This window comes from Neolamprologus multifasciatus, chromosome 7 (genome assembly GCF_963576455.1).
Source record: "Neolamprologus multifasciatus chromosome 7, fNeoMul1.2, whole genome shotgun sequence".
Taxonomy (NCBI): Eukaryota; Metazoa; Chordata; class Actinopteri; order Cichliformes; family Cichlidae; genus Neolamprologus; species Neolamprologus multifasciatus.
Genome location: NC_140445.1, coordinates 64,592,712 through 64,616,192, shown reverse-complemented (window position 1 = coordinate 64,616,192; position 23,481 = coordinate 64,592,712).

The window sequence follows — 23,481 nt, the reverse complement described above, 5'->3', positions numbered from 1 at the left end:
TTTATTTTATAATAATTATTTTGTTTGTTTGTTTACAATATGGACACTCTGCAATAATTTAAAAGTTTAATTTATTCGCAAACCTAATTTGTATTTATTTTATTCCAAACAGAAGTGTTTATTTATTATTCTGAAAGCTCGAGACAGTGCCAATAGTTCAGTGATATTTTGTTAAATTACAATGTGGAGACTCTGCAATAATTTAACAGAAGTGCTTATTTTTCACTTGAAATTTTTTTGTGGTCATTTTTAATAAGATTTTATTTTTTATCGGCAGGGAATATAATAAAACCTGTCTTCCAATTCATTGCATTTGTGTGTGTGTGTGTGGTAGAAGTATTGTTTTTTGTACTCTGTATCAGCAAGTACTCAGATCCAAGAATCGGTATCGTATCGGTTTGAAAAAATTGGTATCGTTGCATCCCTAGTATAATGTGTTCACCCTGAAGTCAGCACTGAAAACATCTGCAGAAACCACAAAGAGGCACTTTGTTCACTGCCTGGCACCGTTCACCTTCTACACAAGCCTGAGGAACACTAACCAAAAATACAACCGTGTAAAATATCACTTATTTGTTGTAGCGCTATTTTAGTCCTAATTTGTTCCATGTTCATCAAATTGATGCCAACGCCTGGGCACGGCACAAAGTTCTGGTATGCGTCATGTTAGTGCAGTCGAGTGTGTTTCAGTGGCAGAGATGTGGCGGTCGTGTTGCTGCAGAGGAATGCAGACGACCTCTGTAAGACCTCCAAGAACAGCTCTTGAACTTGAACAAACATATGATTCTTTCACATTAAATAAAAAATGTTATTCTGAGCTGTACAGCACCCCAAATAATTTTTTTTCTTGCTGTACTCAGTGAGTGACTCAGAGGTAGATGTTTAGTGTTAAGTCAAATTTGGCCTTTTAGATTATTAGGAATAAAACAGATAATTCTTTGCAATGGCAAAGAAAAGAAACAGGACTGACGACATCCATCACACGACAGGGAGAGAGACCGTCCAGTGGCTGCGACTGCAGCATATTATGAACTGTGCACCAAGTGACTTCACATCTCTCCCAGCAGCATCACACGTGAAGTAATCCTGACCTTTCATGTTACCATTTTGAACAACACAGATAAATACTTATCTGGAAAACAGTAAAAAAGCATTGCTGCAAGATGTAATTCTTGAAATTTTAATATCACAGTTATGCGGCGCTGTACCTGTTACTGGTGACTCGGGGATTTAAAACAGGGATTTGGCTCCCACAGCTTTTTAGGTTAACAGGTGATTATAAATTGCTCGTGCATGTGAACGGTTGTCCTTCTCTCTGTCCATGGTGAACTTTGCCGCCTGCCCTGTGGCAGCTGTGATAGGCTCCAGGGCCCTGGATTCCTAAACTGGATAAATGGAAGAAAACATGCAGGACTTTGGCTTGCATTGGAGTATTTTTCTTAGTCCAGAGGGATTCCTGCTATTAACAAAGTAAAAATAGCTACGTGAGTCTTTTTCCAGGGATAACAAGGCAATGAGGTCTCTGTGTACTATTAGTTTGTGTCAGTAGATATTTTTGAATTGTATTTATAATGATTTGAAAATGATCATAGAAAACAGCTGATCTCTAACACCACCAAGCGGTACACAGAGCGCAGCGGCATATCACAAGATGGTCAGATGATAGAAGTCTCAACATAATATATTATATTTAAGAACTAATAGATCAGCAGCTCTCTATAAGGAACGCCTCATTGACAAGAGAAGCCATGAAAATGGCCAATGGAAGGTCAGAAAACTGGTCATTACAGCTGTAGCGACTCTTCGAATTCACAATCTGAGCCCGAAGTGATCAAAGAGTCAGCATAATATTTGATACAGGAGTGTTTAATGCGTGACTGTATTACTTTGACTGAGGCTGCAGGTGGTGCAGTTCCAGTCCATTCCAGTACTACTTCACAATTCGATGGCAGTAATCAGATTTGAACTGAGAAGACTACCTTTGGGATCTTGTATACTTACAGCACTAACAGCATGCTGAATGAACCATGAACTGGAAAGTTTCCTGCACAAAATTCAGCCATACAAGAATAAATAAATATGTGTTTCCATCTGTCAGCTCGTATGACACAAAATATTTACTTATATTCGTCTAAATGTCACTAAAGATTACACTGTAATCATAGCTGTACCAGCCATGTTTGTCCACTAGATGGCACCATACACCAACATCAATTTCCAGCTAGCGTCCTGCCACAGAACGACATCCAGATAAAACGTTGACCTGTGTTTCCTCTGTTTTTATTTTCAGTTATGTGAAAACATTTGCATTTGCAAATAATTTTAGCAACTTTCATTTTATTTGTTGTCGCTTGTGTAGCTGTTGCTGTTCTGTGAGTCTATTGTGCAAGTGGTGTGATATGCCCATGTAGAAAGGACGGCACTGCAACGCTGGACTTGCCCTTACTCTGGGCTCTCTCTTTATTCTGGCAACTGGTACAAAGAAAACAGCACACAGTCTTCATTAACAGTGTGTAAAGCAACTGCAACCTTCAGTTCACCAGCTTGGGAGTTTTTTTCCTTTGCTGAGGCATGCGCTGTGCAGCAATTTGGAACCTTAACAGTTGCAGTTGCTGTGTTTGTCCACCAGGTGGCTCCAACTATTCACAAAGCACATCAATTTTGAGGAAATTCATTAAGCTATTTTCTAACTCTGTTACACTTGCAACAAGGTATTTGGTAAATTTCCTCTCAAGTCTTAAAAATGTACATTTGTAAAACACAGTGTTGGTAATTTCACATTTTCACATGGACCCATCAGCATTTTCTCTTTTCGGTTACTATATTCAGCATATCACGGGCAGTTGCCACTTCACAGCCTGGCAGCAGACATCCCAGCTTTTTCACAGACCATCTGTCATCACTGTGCTGTATTGTATGCTGCTGTCCTCAAGCCAAACCCATTTTATGATCCGTTTAGCCACCCTCCTGTTTTTAAAGGGATACTGACTCCTCATCATTTCTGCCTTTTGGGACACTCTCCTGGCCTTTTGCTGCAACGGTAATACATCACCAGCCATTTAATTCAACTTCCATCTGTTTGTTATAGACACAGACCATAGGCACGACTGTAATTAGCTGTATGGAGAAGTTCAAAATCCCCTAAAATGCAGTTGAAATGTGACTTTTTGGGACAGTCTGCATCCAAACTACAAAAATAGCATTGTGGGAACAGAGCGGACTTTGGATTCCAGTGGGAACACAATTACCATACTTTGACAAATGACCTATGTTGTTGTATTTGGGTTTGGGTTGCAACGAATATCCACTCCCATCATGAACAACAGCTGGATTGTCTCAGAATAAAGAGAATACATGTGGTGAATGTGCTCTCCTGGTATTCATTCTCAAAGCTTCAATGCAATGGGGACAAACAGGAGACGTCTCTTGAATATAAAATAAAGTACAGATAGTAGAAATGTGTGTGTTGTCTTCTTTAATAAAGCTGTGTCATTGTTTTGGGTTTCTGATAATAACTGCTTATTTTGTCCGTTATTTTTCTTCGTTTCTGAGCAATGACAATTTCACCGTCATCACTCTCACATGATGGATTCTCCACACCAGCTCTCCCTCTCTTTATACAGTATTGTGTATTTTACCTGTTCATGGACTCTGAAGGCAAGCGCCTTTTTCTTTCCTTGAAACATGCGCATCAACACAGCCTCGATTAAAGAGCTAAACTTCAGATCCAACGTGATTTTTGGTCGTGGTCCCCGTGGTTCCTACAAGCTGAAGGTGTCCCATGGAACAAAGCTCATTGTATGCATATGAACATGTAATAAATCATGTACTATTTGCATATAATTTTACTTTTAGAAAAATGTTTTTATAGTTACGCTATAGTAACGCTTTCCTGACGTGTTGCCGCCACATGGACGCACTCTTGCACAAGCGCAGTAAAACCATAAAATCATCAAGCCGCTATAAAACCATCAGGTAATATTTTGGCGTTTCGATAATCTAATAAAAATTTCAACCAGCTGCTAATAAATTAGAAATGTTCTGATCTTTTTAAATCTCCAATTTTTGAACTTGCAGCCGGTTTATGTGGCACATTAAAGCTTCCTGAACGCACTGACGTGTTGTGGTCTCAGTCATGGAATAAAGATGTGCTAGTTTTCATAGATATTTTAATACATTTTACATTGACTGCATGACATCCATCTAATATTGTCAGATCTAAACTGCAAGAAAATCTCTGAATATGTAATTCTGCGTAACGCCTGTTGTTTCATCCGAAGCTTTTATGCAACAACTCGTCTCGCATGCTCAGCCTGCAGACAGAAACAGTCTGAACCCATCGTGCCTGAATCCCTCTCTTATCTCAAGGACGACAGATGAGCCGTCTGCAGTGGCGAGGCCTCGCACCCCCATTCAGTTCTTTGAGTCTTTGTTAGAGTTTGTGGGTGTGTACTTGTATTAGAATATCCCCTGTGTGTCTGTAAATCCTTATCCACAGTCTTCACTTATGTAAATCCCAGGTCTTTCGTTTTTTCCCTCTTCCTCGCCATCCTCTTATCCTCCTCTTCCCTCTTTATGCAGCTCCCCCCTCATTTGTCTCGACCTTGACATTGAATATCAGCTTTTTTTGCCCTTTTGGATCAGAGGGAAAGTGCAGTGACGTAGAGCACTGACATATATGCAAAAATATCTTTTTATATTTTCACACTGTTTAGGGATGACAGTTAACAACTGCATCCCTTTGAAGTAAGTTCAGTTCCACTGCTTTCTTGTAGTTAAGCTGTAGTAATGGCTCAGTAATCTGAGCAAGTGACCGTAGGGCTCATTTTCAGGTTGCACAGACGCCTGCAGTTCAAGGCCATTACCTCACTTATGACTGCAGGTCCTGCTGGGAGCTGGGAACTAAGTCTGCGTTTCACCCCACTGCACATAATGGAAAGGATTTCTTTAATCGTTCTTTTAATCTTTTACTGCCCATAAAAGAAGATATTGAACAAGAAAACTGAAGGAAAAACTTCTCACAGTAAATGCACACACATTTTCTCGATTCCCTCCCTCAAGCTCACTTAAACGTCAGTAGGAGCTCATCAGACTATATGTTTACCAGTTTCTTTGACATTGTGGTCAATCTTCTAATGGACCTCGATTCTACCATTAAGGCTACTGTCTTGCTGTATAAGGTCTTTCACAGGCTGATGGGGACTGTGTTAGCCCCTTCAGCTTTAATTGTTTTCTTCAGTCCGTCTTCTGCACTTTTTTCCAATTAACCTGAATTCAAATTCAAATTTTATTTGTCACATACAGTCATACACAGTACGATATGCAGTGAAATGCTTAGACAACTGCTCGTGACCTAAAGAAAAAAAGAAAAGGCTATGAATATTGTTGATGCATTGAGTTTTTCCTTTCCAGTCACCTTTCTCACTCACTATGTGTTAACAGACCTCTCTGTATTGAATCATATCTGTTATTAACCTCTGTCTCTCTTCCACAGCATGTCTTTATCCTGTCTTCCTTCTCTCACCCCAACCAATCACAGCAGATGGCTCCGCCCCTCCCTGAGCCTGGTTCTGTCGGAGGTTTCTTCCTGTTAAAAGGGAGTTTTTCCTTCCCACTGTCGCCAAAGTGCTGCTCATAGGGTCATATGATTGTTGGGCTTTTCTCTGTATCTATGAAGCGCCTTGAGGCGACATTTGTTGTGATTTGGCGCTATATAAATAAAATTGAATTGAATTGAATTGAATTGAATAAGATAGGAAATAAATATGACAATTAAAAAGGGTAAATTTAACTAGGAAGGAATAAAATAAAATAAAATATAAAAATTTAAGTTAAAAATGAAATAACTGTACAACACAAATTAGAATGAAGGGTAAATTTAACTGGGAAAGATAAGATAAAATATTTAAATTAAAGTTGAAAATAAAATAACTGTACAACAAAATACACAATACACAGTATTAGGGATGCACCGATACTGTAAAATGTGTGTACTCATACTCGTAAAAGTTAACCGATACCATGAACCGATACCAACTTATTTCATTAATCAGAGGGTGGCTTGTCATTTCTGTTGTAGTTTTTTAGATTGGCCACTAGGGGGCCAATTATTATTTTATTTATTATTTATTTTATAATAATTATTTTGTTTGTTTGTTTACAATATGGACACTTTGCAATAATTTAAAAGTTTATTTTATTTGCAAACCTAATTTGTATTTATTTTATTCCAAACAGAAGTGTTTATTTATTATTCTGAAAGCTCGAGACAGTGCCAATAGTTCAGTGATATTTTGTAAAATTACAATGTGGAGACTCTGCAATAATTTAACAGAAGTGCTTATTTTTCACTTGAAATTTTTTTGTGGTCATTTTTATTAAGATTTTATTTTTTATCGGCAGAGAATATAATAAAACCTGTCTTCCAATTCATTGCATTTGTGTGTGTGTGGTAGAAGTATTGTTTTTTGTACTCTGTATTGGCAAGTACTCACATCCAAGTATCGGTATTGTATCGGTTTGAAAAAATTGGTATCGTTGCATCCCTACACAGTATAGAAAATATATAAGAATATATGAAGAAATATAAATATATATATACACAATAACAGCAGCTGTACAAGTATTAACTGGAAATGAGGAATATAATGTCCAGTGTTGTGCAATCCACATTATTTAGTGTCTTGTGCAGTGCAAATATGCTTAAAGTGGTTTAAGTGATGAAGTGAAAACAATGTCCAGAATGTTCAGTGTGTGTGTAAGAACTATATGTGTGGGTCAGTGCTGTGTGGTGGTGTGATTGAGAGACCGTATCGCCTGCGGGAAGAAGCTCCTCCTCAGTCTTCAGGGAGCGGAATCGCTTTCCTGACCTCAGCAGAGAGAACAGTCCGTTGTTGGGATGGCTGACGTCCTTCACGGCCTTCCTGGCCTTGGTCCAGCACCGCCTGCTGTAGATTGAGTGCAGGTCAGGGAGCTCGGAGCGGATTGTGCGCTCAGCTGATCGCACAACCCTCTGTAGAGCTCGTCTGTCCTGCAGGGTGCTGTTCCCGAACCAGGTTAAGATGTTTCCCGTCAGGATTTTGCTTTCCGGCCTTTTTCATCCTTTTTAGCCATGCCAGAGCCATGGCTGCTGGGATGCAACATAGAGCCACTGCTTTGCACAAATATTATGTTGCAAAGATGTTTAAGAATTCAGATCCCATCTCACCAGAGGTTTAAGCCAACATTTCCACTACTGCCATTAGCATGTTAATTTGGGGCGATCGTGGCTCAAGAGTTGGGAGTTTGTCTTGTAATTGGAAGGTTGCCGGTTCGAGCCCCGGCTCGGACAGTCTCGGTCGTTGTGTCCTTGGGCAAGACACTTCACCTACCGCCTACTGGTGATGGCCAGAAGGGCCGATGGCGCGATATGGCAGCCTCGCTTCTGTCAGTCTGCCCCAGGGCAGCTGTGGCTACAACTGTAGCTGCCTCCACCAGTGTGTGAATGAATAGTGGAATTGTAAAGTGCTTTGAGGGCCCTGAAAAGCGCTATATAAATGCGATCCATTATTATTAATAATTTTGGCTTTTCAGAAAGATTTTAAAAAGCCCTTCGTGGTTCCCAGATGAAATTGAAATTTGTGACAGGCATTAAAGCATCCCTAGCATGGTTGTAATCTCCGAGTCATGTTAGGTTATGTCTTCTTTCACTGTGTGTGTCCATCTGAACATCTTCCTGTGTGTCAGATACAGGCTGACCTTGGCTTATTAAAGCCTGACTTTACACAGACCTGCTGAAACACAAAAAACACAAACGATCCAACGCTAGAAGAACTGGGAATAAATGTGAAATTATAGTTTTCAAAGCTGTGCCCTTGGCAACGACGCTTTACGCTGGAGTGAGTGGTTTATATCAACTTAAGATCAAAAGCTGCGAGGAGAACTCGCAGTGTATTGTGACAGTGAACAGGACCTGAAATGAAGGTTAGTTGTAAGTGATTGATGGTGTTGCCCGCAGCGCTGTCATTGAGTAATTGACCTGAAGTCATTTCAGTTGTTAGTATTGAATTAAGCATCTGTAATGAAATCATAGACCCAGGCAGTGCTAAATGTAGGGATCCATCTCTAACGCGACGAGAGCGATGAGGTTACCGCTGCACTCGGGTTCCTGCTGTGTGCGCGAGCATCCAGGGTGGTTTCAGCGAAAGGCACAGATAATATATTTTTTAAAAATAACTTCTGACTTTTATGCTGAAAAGCTGCAGATTAAGATGCTTTCACAGCCCAAAGGAATACAGGAGTCATCATAGACGATGTTAGAGCGCTTGTGTTGATGCCGCTAATACACAAATGCTCGACCTACTTAGTTTTACAGTATTTAGCTGAAAGAGAGAGGGAGCATACAGGCGTACAGTCACTGCACAAACCTGTTCTAACTGTATATTCAGTGTTTTATCTTTAAATTCATTCAGGTTTTTCAAGGTGAATGACAACAATGATGAAAATGCTCTACTGGGATGACCGTGCTGGTCTTGTGGCATTGCTTTACTGGAATCAGATTTTAGGGATAATTTCTCATTCTCATGAAACTCGGTCAAAATAACTTTTCTGTCTACGGGAATGCCGGCTCACTCTTTCTGTGGTCTGACCTCTAACTGTGTCACGCAGTGAAAGGAGGGTTTGTTCACTCTGAGTATGTATTTAGTTCTTCGGTTTACTTGCCAAAAATTACCATCTCAAGTAACCTGTTAAATTTCATATCCTCGGGGAGCCCCCGGTTGCACATTGAACCTTTACTTTGTCTGATTTAGCGAGGCAGAAACGGCGTGCTGTAAACAATAACAGACGGACGCCACGGACAGTGGGTCTCCTACTGGATGGACAGCAGTGTGACTAATGGTTTGTCAAGGGTGAAAACAAGGATGTGAGCAATACACTGACTGTAAAGAGTGGATTTTTACTGTTACTGGAGTGCTGACGAGAAACACATCAATGCCAAGTCAATGAAAAAGATATCCACCACAACTTTACATTTAAAAAGCACAATATTTGCTCTAATAAGGGATTTAATTAAAGTGCAATTGTTAGATCCAAATTAAAGCTGTTTAGTTGTAGGAAATACTAAAAGTATTTTGATACACGTGGGCCGCAGGTCACCGACAACATGTGCAACATATACGCAGTGGTGGTCAAGTTACTTGAAAAAAGTAATCAGTAACTAATTACTGATTACTTCCCTAAAAAAGTAATCCCGTTACTTTACTGATTACTTATTTTCAAAAGTAATTAATTACTTAATTACTTAGTTACTTTTTAAAAACACGATTTACAACCTGAATAGGTGATAAAGTGATAGATCTTTCAGCCCAATTCTACTTTTTCTGCATAATCCATCATACAAAATGTAATCAAATGGAAAAGTCTCTTTTTAAAACTTGTTTTATTAGTTTTAATCTTTTAACTTTATGCATCAAGCAAAAATGTAATTATCTGCAACATTCTCTGACTGGAAGAAATTAGTTTAATATTTAAACTTATTTTCTGCACATTCCAGCACATAAAATAAAATATTTTGTGTGTTTACACTCAGTCTTTCAAATAGATGCAAGTAAAACACAGCAGAAAATAAATAAAGTCAAAGACTAGCGGTCCTGTTGCTCTATTTTCACCTGTAAAGCAGGAGTGGGGTAGGCGGAGGGTTACCCTGGTGCAGGTGTGCCGCGGTCAGTGGAAGAATCCGCGAGTTTCTCTGTGAGTTTCCCATTACGTCGTAGCTACTCGGTGCTTGTTCGGAAGTTTAGGGGTTTTTTTCGCTGTAAAAAGAAGTTTTCTTCCCACGCACAACGGACACTAATGTTTTTGTCACTTTTTATGGAATTCAATTCAATTCAATTCAATTTTATTTATATAGCGCCAAATCACAACAAATGTCGCCTCAAGGCGCTTCATAGATACAGAGAAAAGCCCAACAATCATATGACCCCCTATGAGCAGCACTTTGGCGACAGTGGGAAGGAAAAACTCCCTTTTAACAGGAAGAAACCTCCGGCAGAACCAGGCTCAGGGAGGGGCGGCCATCTGCTGCGACCGGTTGGGGTGAGAGAAGGAAGACAGGATAAAGACATGCTGTGGAAGAGAGACAGAGATTAATAACAGATATGATTCAATACAGAGAGGTCTGTTAATACATAGTGAGTGAGAAAGGTGACTGGAAAGGAAAAACTCAATGCATCATGGGAATCCCCCGGCAGCCTACATCTATTGCAGCATAACTAAGGGAGGATTCAGGGTCACCTGGTCCAGCCCTAACTATATGCTTTAGCAAAAAGGAAGGTTTTAAGCCTAATCTTAAAAGTAGAGATAGTGTCTGTCTCCTGAATCCAAACTGGAAGCTGGTTCCACAGAAGAGGGGCCTGAAAACTGAAGGCTCTGCCTCCCATTCTACTTTTAAATACTCTAGGAACAACAAGTAGGCCTGCAGAGCGGGAGCGAAGTGCTCTAATAGGGTGATATGGTACTACAAGGTCATTAAGATAAGATGGGGCCTGATTATTTAAGACCTTGTATGTGAGGAGCAGGATTTTGAATTCAATTCTGGATTTAACAGGAAGCCAATGAAGGGAAGCCAAAACAGGAGAAATATGCTCTCTCCTTCTAGTCCCTGTCAGTACTCTTGCTGCAGCATTTTGGATTAACTGAAGGCTTTTCAGTGAGTTTTTTGGACATCCTGATAATAATGAATTGCAGTCGTCCAGCCTGGAAGTAATAAATGCATGAACTAGTTTTTCAGCGTCACTCTGAGACAGGATATTTCTAATTTTAGAGATGTTGCGCAAATGGAAGAACGCAGTCTTACATATTTGTTTAATATGTGCGTTGAAGGACATCAAACTCAAAGTAAGGTCAGTACTTCCACGCTTTAAACGCTGCACGCTCATACTCTCTCTGCACTCGATATATGATCCATTGTTGATCTGCACACAGCTGTTGTCACGAACGTCGCACTCGCTTACGTCACTGTCATGAGACATTCTCGCAAAAAAATCACGGTTTTAGTAACGCAGTAACGCAGCGTTCCTACGGGAAAGTAACGGTAATCTAATTACCGTTTTTGCAATAGTAATCCCTTACTTTACTCGTTACTTGAAAAAAGTAATCAGATTACAGTAACGCGTTACTGTAATCTGATTACTTTTTTCAAGTTACAAGTAACGCGTTACTGCCCATCTCTGCATATACGTGACTAAAGTGTTACTGTCTGCTAAAAGACGAACTGCAAAGCGATATTTCTTTGTGTGATTTCCTCATCTGCTGCAGTGTCTCATTAATCGTACAGTCGGACCGGTTGACTGTTGCAATTTTAAGTGGATGGAATTTAAAGTAGGGAAAATGGTTGGGATTATGTTTGAAAAAAGGAATGCTGTAAAATAAAGCCCAGATCGTCTAGGCTGCAGTAATCACGAGTGTTATGCTATTAGAATACACTGCAGATGATGTGGATTAAAATAATAAATGAAACCAATTTAGCAGCGTCTGACTGTTCCAGAACAAAAACAGATTACTGTGACAGTCTAATTACATTGTATGTTATTACTATTATTTAATCACCCGATTTTTATACTTTTGAAGGAATACTGCTTTTCCAAACAAAAACGTGAAGAGGTTCATGTGTGTTTTTGTGGCTTTGATGGTATGCTTGATGAGCTCGATTAACATCCAGTGGGGAATTGTGACCTTTCCTCTCTTGCTGTGTCTGCACGGATATTAGCAGGCCCAGAGAGCTCCTCCTTTGGTGCGGTAGGGAAAGGTGATGTGTGAGAGCAGCTGGTTGGTCTTCACAGCCAGCGTGGACTCCAGCAGCTGATGAGAATCTGTGTATGATGTGTGTCACTGAGTGTCATAATCGCATAAATCCACCACGCTGCTGGGGATCACCCCGTGTTACATCATTGCTTCACACTTTCCCGTGAGATGTTTCCTAGCGTGTCTGATTAAACAGAGGATTTCTACGAGGCACAAACACAAACATCTTTCTTTGAGGGCGTCTCTAAACACGTTAGCAGTACATTTAATGAAAGAGCAGAGTTAATAAGTATTTAAAAAGATTTAAGGACAGCGTCAGAGAGTGTATCCTGTTTGAAGTGCCAATCATCTGTCGCTAAATTACTATAAAATTGGTCTCCGAAGAGGTCTTGAGGAAGCAGTTACGCTGGTTTCACTGTCTGTTTGACACAGACAGCAATAAAACTCCAAACCTCACACTGCTTAAATCAAACGTTGCCACAACGTGACTTTTCTCAGAGTGCATGCTGGGATTGATTCCAGACCCCTGTGACCATGAAATGGAATAAGTGGGGAAGAGAATGGGTAAATAAAGGAATTAAATTTTGCCACATTTCTAAGGCAGCGGTGGTTTTTCTTTTGTCTGTGTGCTTTAAACCTCAACACACCGGAGACAGCGCTGGTTAGGGAAACATAACAACTTGAAATCTTACCTTAAATATCAACACCTGCATTTTTGAGGTGAGATTTGCATAATTGGCCTGATTACAAAGTGTTGGACAGGTTCACATCGATGCAACCCTCCTCCACCTGTTTCATCCCACCACGTTTATCACCGGTTTCACATCACATTCATTCAGATCATAAGCATGTTTCTTCTTTTAGGGGCGCTTGTAGCTCAGGAGATACAGCAGGTCATTTACTAATCAGACTGTTGGTGGTTCGATCCCTGGCTCCAGCAGAGATGGGCGTAATCTGATTACTTTTTTCAAGTGACGAGTAAAGTAAGGGATTACGATTGCCTAAACGGTAATTAGATTACCGTTACTTTCCCGTAGGAACGCTGCGTTACTGCGTTACTAAAACCGTGATTTTTTTGCGAGAATGTCTCATGACAGTGACGTAAGCGAGTGCGACGTTCGTGACAGCAGCTGTGTGCAGATCAACAATGGATCATATATCGAGTGCAGAGAGAGTATGAGCGTGCAGCGTTTAAAGCGTGGAAGTACTGACCTTACTTTGAGTTTGATTCCATAAAAAGTGACAAAAACATTAGTGTCCGTTGTGCGTGGGAAGAAAACTTCTTTTTACAGCGAAAAAACCCCTAAACTTCCGAGCAAGCACCGAGTAGCTACGACGTAATGGGAAACTCACAGAGAAACTCGCGGATTCTTCCACTGACCGCTGCACACCTGCACCAGGGTAACCCTCCGCCTACCCCACTCCTGCTTTACAGGTGAAACTAGAGCAACAGGACCGCTAGTCTTTGACTTTATTTATTTTCTGCTGTGTTTTACTTGCATCTATTTGAAAGACTGAGTGTAAACACACAAAATATTTTATTTTATGTGCTGGAATGTGCAGAAAATAGGTTTAAATATTAAACTAATGTCTTCCAGTCAGAGAATGTTGCAGATAATTAATTTTTGCTTGATGCATAAAGTTAAAAGATTAAAACTAATAAAACAAGTTTTAAAAACTTTTCCATTTGATTACATTTTGTATGATGATTATGCAGAAAAAGTAGAATTGGGCTGAAAGATCTATCACTTTATCACCTATTCAGGTTGTAAATCGTGTTTTTAAAAGTAACTAAGTAACTAAGTAATTAATTACTTTTGAAAATAAGTAATCAGTAAAGTAACGGGATTACTTTTTTTGGGAAGTAATCAGTAACTAGTTACTGATTACTTTTTTCAAGTAACTTGACCAACACTGGACTCCAGTCTGCATGCTAAATATCGTTGCGCGAGACACTAACCACAAATTGTTCTCCGACGCGTCCATCAGAGTATGAATGTGTGTGAATGTTAGAAAGCACTTAAGTATGAATGAGGCATGTTGTATAAAGTTCTCTGGGAGAGTAGAAAGGCGCTATGTGAGAATCATTTACCATTCATTCCCTCATGACTCGGACTAACTGCCAAGGTCTTCTTCTTTTGCACATCACGTGAATTCATCCAGTTAATCTTAAAACATGTTTTTCATCTTAACCTCTCTACGATGTCAGAATCGACCCCAAAGCTGCTGAGTAGCTTAATATCCTTAAGTATCATTACAGCACTCCATCGAAAAGTTCTTGTGACCAACTGTATCACTGCTGCAGACCAACCAAAGGACAAACCCCATCACAACCACAGAGTGCCATGCAGTATTGAGCCATACAGAGAGCCAATGAAAGAAAGAAAACAAACCAAAGATGTGCACATTTGAGCAGCAGTGCAACATGAAGAAATAGTAATAGAGTAATAGAGTAAGAAATAGAGATAAATCAAATAGATCTGTTCCGCTCTTCCTCTCTAGTTTAACATGTAAAGTGTTGTCAAATATTGCTGTTAAAGGCAGAAAATGTTAGAACCGACTCCTCTGAGATTAGTGCTTAGTCCATCTCAAACAAACAAGACAGTCCACTATGTATTTAGCTTGGTGCACTCCTTGTTATTTTATGTATGTCCTACATATATCACTTTAATATATGTGCTATCGCAACACATAATTTGCAGTAAATTAAAAGCTACACAAACTGCATATAGGAAGGGAGGAATCACTGGCTCTTTAAACATCGTTCCACAAAGACAAATAAGACAAAAGTGCTCACTTTGTCCCGGAGCAGTTCGTCTTTGTAAATGATCTTTTAGAGCGATGGTGACTTTGGTTTTTGTTGGCTTTACTTAGAGACAAATGTGGTGCGTATCCATTACAATTTAAGGTCATTATATCATTATAAGAATTTCCACATGTTTAAACACAATGCAGTCTCAGCCTCTAAATCGGCTCGTTTAAAAACGGCAGACAACGCTTACGTGTTGGAAAAAGGCTTCAGATGTATATTTGACATACAAATATATTGCGAGCTCATTTATTGGAACAAATCTGTGCTTTTAAGTCTTAATTGTCCTCCGGTAAAGTTGCTCGACCTTCCCTTCCCGCTGGATGTGGCAGAACACGATCAACGCTGCAGGCAACAAACTCTTTATTACATCCAGCCATGCTTCATCTGTCGTGAAACTCTACTGTAACGTTCCCCCGCTGTGCTGAACTCTCCACACCATTTCTCCCCAAACATGATGAGTCTTACCCAGAGCACATTAGTCTTAATTAAGCTAAAGTGTTTTCTCTCATCTCACTGCATCCTTCCTCTGCTCACCCCCCCTTTCGCTCCTCCAGTCCTCCCCGTTCTGTCCCTTCCTTATTCACCCCCCTTCGTCCTTCCAGCAGAGCTTCATCACATTTAATGACTTGGTCTCATGGGAGGTACAACCAGTTTACATTCATTTATTCACAGAAAAAAACCCCACTTTCAATTCACAACACATTGGGATTCTGCCAAAGCGTTTGCAGTGACTCTGATGTAAATCACTGGCTATGTATGTAAAGCCTGCTGCAGCTTTTCAGGCTTTTTGCAGAGAATCACAAGTAAATACAGAAAACATGCAATGTAATTTTTTATTTTACATTCCCAGTAGATGCTTTCTGCATTGTAAGTAATGCAGGAGTAACATCTTTCACTGTAAGTATCACGACAAAATTTGTTCAGTTATTAGTTGGTTTCCAAATAACTTGAATATAAACACTGATTTTTATTGTTCAAAGATCATTTATACATCGCGTTTCTGCAGAAAACAATAAATCCCATTGTCTGTAGTTTAAAAACATTTCAGCGCTGTGTCTGCCAGCTTCCTTCCTGTCCCTGACCTCAGAGGTCAGAGCTGCATAATGAGCCTCGCTCTCCAGTTTCTCCCTCTTTCCCCTCTGCGTTGTCCATCCTGTCACTGTGTCTCCTGCAGAATAGCGCACTCTCAAAGTTGTTACCGTTATGCTGCTTGCATTTATAATTAGCAATAAAATCAGGCATGACGATGACTTATAGCAAAGGGAAACGGCAGCAATGTCAGTGATTACGACGACCCGCACGCACATTAAAGCAGCATACCAGCCGAGCACGCTTCAGAAGAATGTTTGCAGCTTTAAGGCCGTTTACCCAACAAACTATCACCAAGTCCTGTAAACATCTCAAAGGTTTTTTGAAATAATAAAATCATCTCGAGCATCAAAGAGACTGTTAGCTGTTTGGGAGAGCGCGGTAACTTTGGGGTGCAAAGTTTGTCAAACCTCATTAATGCTGGCCAGATGGAAACCTGTTTTTAAAGCCATAAACTGCACCGGATCAATAGTGTCTTTATTTGTCTGTACGTGGCCTGTCAGCAGGTTCTCTGTGTTGTTTTCTTGAGAGTCACTTTTGATTTAACACATAATCCATTTTCATACAGTGGAGTGAATTTAAAACAGTGAAGCTTACATGCTATCCTGAAAAAAAGGTTTGCAGGGGAAATTCAGGCAGTTTTAAAAGTCAGTGCACACAGTGTGATCAGAGTCAGAAGCCAGAGTTGTAGCTTCATGTGAGGTAATGATCAAGCCTGCTTTTACTGTGTTTCTTATGCTGTAGTTGGCTAATTCTTATTGGTGGCTTCAGATTTTGCAGGTTTGCAGTCCAGCTTTACTCTATAGTTTTTCAGGCTTCTGAGAATATTTCACAGCTACGTGCAACATTGCATGATACGGTGCTTCACTGTGAGTGTTAGAATGAGATGTAAGGAAATTGCATTTGCCATCAAAATAAAATCCACAAAATAAAACATGTGCAGAGGTTTTGTTTGACTGTGTTGTAAACTTAGCAAAAGTATAAAAAAAGAACCTGCACACTGGGTGGGAGAGCGGGTTTGTGGGGTGAGGGGACACAAACAAACCAACAAAAATCCAGACTGATAATGAAAAGATCAGACAGAGGAAGGGAGTGGGCAGTGTGTACACAGAAGGCTAATTGCAAAACTGAACAATGGCGAGGGCAGAACAGAGGACGAAAGCATCGCAGGTGGAAACAAGAAGCAGACAAACAACAGAGAGGCAACGGAAAGGAAGCAGCAAAACTAAAACGAGGTAACACAGAACAGCAGCTTTCAAATTAAAACAGGAAATGACCAAAAGAAAACACTTATGTAAGCTAGCACTGAACAAGAGGTCAGGGACAAGTACACACACAAAGTACAAGCATATAAATGAAACATAGATTAAAACACAGTGAAGAGACTGAAACACGTAAAAGATGAAGAATGAAGAAGAACTCTGATACATGCCCTCTGGGAATGCCCGCTGGTTTTCCAGTTTGGAACACTGTACTGAATTATTTGCAGGGGTGGACACTTTGTAACTACCCAGATCACCTAAATTATGTTTACTAGGAGACAAAGGAGGTGCCGCAATTAAATAAACACCAGTTTAGAGTGTTAAGTACTGCATTGGTAACATGTGCCCGTGTCATTTTGGAACACTGGAAGGACTCCCATACTCCAACGCTTAAAATGTGGAAAGAATGATTGGGAATGTTGCGTGCGAAAAGATGCTGGGAAAAATGCATCATGTGACGGAAGCTGCGCTGGAACGGTGGGACAATTTTTGCACCTACATGTCTACCTGACTTGGACATTTGAGCTTAATACAACATCTGTTAAAACCTCACTGTTTTTGTTTTGTTTTGTTTGTTTGTTTGTTTTCTTTCTTTTTTATTTATTTATTTATTTGTTTGTTTGTTTTTGTTTGTTTGCTTCTTGCTTTTGGTTGCTGCATCTTTGTATTTGCTGTTATAAAATGCAAAATCTAATAAATACTTGAATTATAAAAAAAAGAATGAAGAAGAACAGCAAAAACAGCAGTGGAGAATTCAAATAAAACAATTGTTGCTCAGCACGACTAGACGTGTGGTAACCACCACAGGGATCCATAACTCAACAATCAGCATGAAACCCTGGCATCGTGACAGAACGGCCTGGACTGCAGTCATTAAGATGGTGAATGTTTCATGGACTGTGATTAAGGCCAAAAGAATTAAATAATTTGATTTAATTATAAAGGACAGACACAGTGGAAGACAATGACCATATCATCTGTCAGTCAGGATTATAGACTTGCAGTTCTAAACTTCTTCTTCTTCTTGTCCTTAGCGGGCGACCAGCGGCGGTGGTCTGCCGCGCAACCAGTACGCTGCTGTAGGTGCCGCAGGTTCTCTTGCTTGACCAACGATGATCTTCCACGCTTTTCGATCTAAGGCGATGGTTCTTCGTGCTCGAGGTCAAGTCGAAGGGCCTTCAGATCATCCTGGATTTGTTTCATCCATGTCATCTTTGGTGCATTTCGATGCACCCTCCAATCGGTGGGGCGGGTCAACCAGAGTAGGCCATGGGGTAGCGGCTCGGGTCCGTTCGACAAATGTGGCCAAACCAACGGAGTCGGCGGCGCTGGATTAGGTCGCCGATCGTCGGTTGGCTGCCGCAGCTGTTGAGGATGGTGTCATTCGAATGACGGTCGCGAAGGGAAACGCTGAGAACGCATCTAAGGCAACGCATTTGGAAAACTTCGAGCTTGCTCAGGTCGTGTTGGAGCATTGTCCACGTCTCTGCGCCGTAAAGTAGAATGGGCAGGATCAGGATTCGGTAAAGGCGGATCTTTGTCGCCAATGAGAGGTTCTTCTTCTTCCAGACGCACCAGCGCAGGGAAGCGAAGTTCTAAACATGATAAATATATGGGGGAGAAAATACTGATTAATCCAAAAGAGTGTATTTGAAGATATCAGTGCGATTGTGTTTAGAGTAGCATGAAACACACACGATGTGCAGTAATTTAAACAACTTTGATGCAACAAGGAGAAATCAAATCAGATGAAGATGAAACTTCAAGAATAGGAAAGAACTCAGTGGTTTCTATAACAATGCATCCACACGTCTGGAATGTCTGTGGAACGTTCACAAGTAACGCTCGCTGTCCCACTGTGCTGTGGATCCTCGTGGCAGACGAACCCCTCCGTCTCTCGGTGGCCCTGCAGAGCCGCTTTTGTCTATAACATAATTGTATTCCCTGCCCATGTTTTTTCCCCCCCAGTAAAAATGCTCGGTGTAGCTGCACAACTCATCACAAGCTCACAGTGTAGGTTGAGGCCTGGTGAACGAGGGCAATAGTCTGCTGGTGGGTGCATGCGTAGCTACAATGTGCAGCGTAACTGAAAAATGACAAAACCTTCAAGGTTGTGTGAGCGGTAGTGCAGATGCCTTTGTGGGACTCTATGAATAGCACGGCAGCTGAAGTCAGAGAGGTGCAGCACATGCTGGGATGTTAAGAGGAATAAGCTGCTGATGAGGATTATTCTAAAGGAGGTTTAGAGAAGTGGGTGGGCAGATGAATAAATAAGTGTTTGTATTTTTTGAAATAAAGGGGCTAGTGTTCTTTCTGAAACCCCTCCTGGTGGAAAACTATGAAAAGCCTAATCCAAAGCAGAGCTTTTAGTCCCACAGTTGGCATTTCCCCCTCATCTTAAAATGATCACATGCCACTTTCAGTTTTTTGTCTGCACTTTGTATATCATCTCTCACCTCAGCTGGATCAGGCTGGAGGTCTGGCACCAGCCATCTTGATAATGAGGAGAAAATGAGAAGAGCGGAAGCTATGAAAGGAAATATCCCTTCAAAATGCACCCCTTTCTTCTTCCCCCTCGCCTCCGCTCCCTCCTTTCTGTCCCCACTCCAACCTCTCAACCTCTATTCCCGGGCTACACACCAAGCCGGGCCCTCCGTGGAGATCAGGAAGCTGGTCTGGGAACTGGGAGCCTGCTGTCTCCGAGCCAAAGGCAAGTGGGTATGAGATGTCTGCCTGGGAGAACGTGGACACTTTCCCAGCTATGAGCCAGAGTTAAGCTGACAACCATATTCAAGAGACCTGGGGGAAATTACAAAGTCTGAAACCCTGAGTGCAAAGGGGCACGACATGAAAATCAGCACCCAGTGGATGAGCATAATAACACACATTGTGCTCGCTGGTCCCGTCATTTGGGAAATAATCAAACAAATCTCTCTCTGGCGCTCGGAAAATCTGGGAAAGATTTGTTGGGCTTATAAGTTATTTAGGAGAATTGGTAAACCACAATACAGAACTTTAAGAATCCAAGTTTTGCCATAATTACAAATGCAGATCGTTTGTTGTTGCCCTCTTTACGCAGAGTTATGAAATATGTCGCTCGTAAAAGTCGCGTGAAAGTATTTACGTCTGCGGTGCCGATACACGATGTCAAACACTGCTGAATCTCCTTCTTTACACCAAGGAGTTGACTTACTGACATAACTCACTGCTCTTCCAGGGTAAAATAATACCATATGTAATGTGAAGATTTCGTAATTGTTACTGTGGCATTTTCTTTTCTTGGATCCCACAAAAATGTGCGTTTTGCCCGAAGGAGGGAAAGTCTATTTTTGCGTGAAAGTCCAGTAATCCACAGCCGGTTTGATCTGAAAATTAGAAGCTCGTGGGAAGTTTTGCTGTCTGATCAGCAACGAGGAACAAAAGGTGTGTTTTATTTCTCAACTGTGATTCAAAGAGGAAAAAAGAGCATTATGTGTACTCGGTAACAGGCGGCTAAATGAAGCAACCAATGGTTGAGCTGGTTTCATGTAATTGAAAACATACTGTTCACTCGCATTCTTGTGGGTAGGAAGAGGCTGGTTTTTAAAAGGCCAACCTCTCTCTTTTGTCCTGTTTCTCCTATATGTCAAGTGTGCTGCAGATATAAGATTTAATAGCTTCCAGTCTGTTCTCACCCCATAAGCCCCCTTAGGATGTTTTTAACCACACTGCCATTGCTGAATGTCTAAGAAATCAGTTTTGCATTGAAAATTATTTAAGTGCTACTATGATTTTTTATTTGTTTTGTGTTTAGTCCAAGGGTTTTTCCATAAAACATCTTTTGGATTTGAGTTTTAACTGTAAATGTGAGCCCTGTGGGGATTTGGGGTTGATTTAGAAATAGCCCTCAGACTCATGACGTGCAGATCATTTCAAAAATCATTCACATAACACAAGAGATTCTAACATCACTGGATCTGACAATTTGTTTTCTGGTTTTTGGTTTGTAGTTAGTCAAAAACAGCAGTGCACTCACTTAATTTAGTAATCTGTGGCTGTTATTGTTGATGTGTGGATGCCATGGAGAAACTAGTGCACAGTTAGTTGCTTGGTTACAGAACAACATTTACACTTTTAGGTTTCGTTCGCTCAGTGTCGGATAACCTGTTGTGCAGTTTTCGTTTTGCGCCTCGGTGTTTTTGAAACCTACACTCTTTGTCTTGTTTGAGAATTTTTGTGGCAAAGCTTCTGCATTTGTTTGCCTGTGTGGTTTCTGTGTGTTTCTTTAATTCTGCCTTCAGCAAATAAAGCTCGTGTTGTGTTTGGCACACTTGCTTCCTGTCTCGTGCATTTTGATCCGTTCTTTGAAATGAACCTCAACAAATTGAATTATACTGATGTTTTGGCTCCCTGAAACTCACTGCGTCTGTCTCCAAGAAGCATCCAAGGAGATTTGATCTTAGATTAAGCATTGTCATTTATCTTTCAGTCCACCAGAGTCTATGATTGCTCTCCAAAAAAGTAAAGGTAAGAAAATGTGATAGAGATATTCTTTATCAAGCAATCAGGTATAATGAAATAACACTCAGACACTTGTAACAGTTCAACGTGCACGGGTGAGAGCTCAAGGGAGACTCACACCCCTGCAGCAGCTTTCTGCCTTTATTTATACACAGCATGAAGCATACAAGAAAGGAAGTAACATTCTCTAGTCAAACAGGCAGGTGTGACTTCTCGGGACGTTATGTTCAAAAAAGGTCATGTTCTTAAAAGGTCGTTTCTTACTCTTGGGTGGCGGTTTCCTGTTAAAGTTAGATAATGTGAGAGCAAACAAGTCTTTTTAAGGCAAAGTGCAGACAGTTAGTTGTGCAGCTGGTTGAGTGCAAACAGAAATATGAACACTTTTAGCTTTAGTATATCAGCAATAATGATTAATAAAATGTCTTAATAATAAAAATCTTCTAACAAAATGTTACAAATGTTAAGGGTACCTGCTGCTGATGACGCTATAAACTCTCCATCTTCATCCGCTTTATCCGAGGCCGGGTCGCGGGGGCAGCAGCCTAAGCAAAACGGCCCAGACCTCCCTCTCCCCAGCCACCTCCTCCAGCTTATCCGGGGGAACACCAAGGCGTTCCCGGGCCAGCCGAGAGATATAATCTCTCCAGCGTGTCCTGGGTCTGCCCCGGGGCCTCCTCCCGGTGGGACATGCCTGGAACACCTCACCCAGGAGGCGCCCAGGAAGCATCCTTGTCAGATGCCCGAACCACCTCAGCTGGCTCCTTTCGATGTGGAGCAGCAGCAGCTCTACTCTGAGCCCCTCCCGGATGGCTGAACTTCTCACCCTATCTCTAAGGGAGATGCCAGCCACCCTTCGGAGGAAGCTCATTTCTGCCGCTTGTATCCGCGATCTCGTCTTTTCGGTCACTACCCACAGCTCGTGGCCAAAGGTGAGGGTAGGGACGTAGATCGACTGGTAAATTGAGAGCTTCGCTTTTACACTCAGCTCCCTCTTCACCACGACGGACCAGTGCAGCGTCTGCATTACTGCAGCTGCAGCCCCAATCCGTCTGTTGATCTCCGGCTCCCTTCTCCCATCACTCGCGAACAAGACCCCGAGATACTTGAACTCCTCCACTTGGGGCAGGAACTCATCCCCGACCCGGAGTGGGCACTCCACCCTTCTCCAGCTGAGAACCATGGCCTCAGATTTGGAGGTGCTGATCCTCATTCCTGCTGCTTCACACTCGGCTGCGAACCGCTCCAGCACTATAAACCCTTTTAACCCTTTAAAGCCGGTCAGAGGGCACGCTCTGTTTTGCGTAACTATTTTTAAATCCCGGTAGCTCTGCAACCACGTAAGCTAGAGCAATAATTTTTTTGCATATGAAACCGGAGGAGTTGTACTTACATCTTATGCCATCAGCTTGTCCTCAGTCACAGTTTCCTTCCACATACAGCTTTGCAAAAACTGCATAAAAAGCACTTGCAGCAACAGAAACATAATATTCCAGAAACACGCTTTGCCGATCCAATCAACTGTTCATAACACTTCCTACGTCCATCAGCGTGAACTATCGCATGTCCGCCATGACCTGCCTGAAACCGGAAGTGACATCATTTTCACAGAAATGTAGTTTTTTACCATCAGGGCCTCATGAGCCTATACTGGTGTTTGTAAAAGTTATGTTTGACTTTATGACTTTCTGTGTCGTTTCTGGGATGCTTAGAACTCATATTGCACTGCTGGAAATAGTTTATTTTGATGCATATGCTGCTTTTCTGCAAATTTGCATTATAATATTTATTTTCGTTTTTCCTGCAGTATATAAAAATTGGTGTATTTCAAAAATAAAACTATGAAGACACTCAAAATAAATTTCCTGTGGTGGGAAACTATTTTGTGCAACTTTTTTGTATTTACAGTTTTGAGGGATAAGCCTCTTAAATTTCTCTAACTAGAAATATATGTTAAAAAAACAAAAACGATTTTCAATTTTTTTGTAGTTTATTGCACTTTTTTGCAATTTATGTAATTACTATGCACTTAATGCAGAC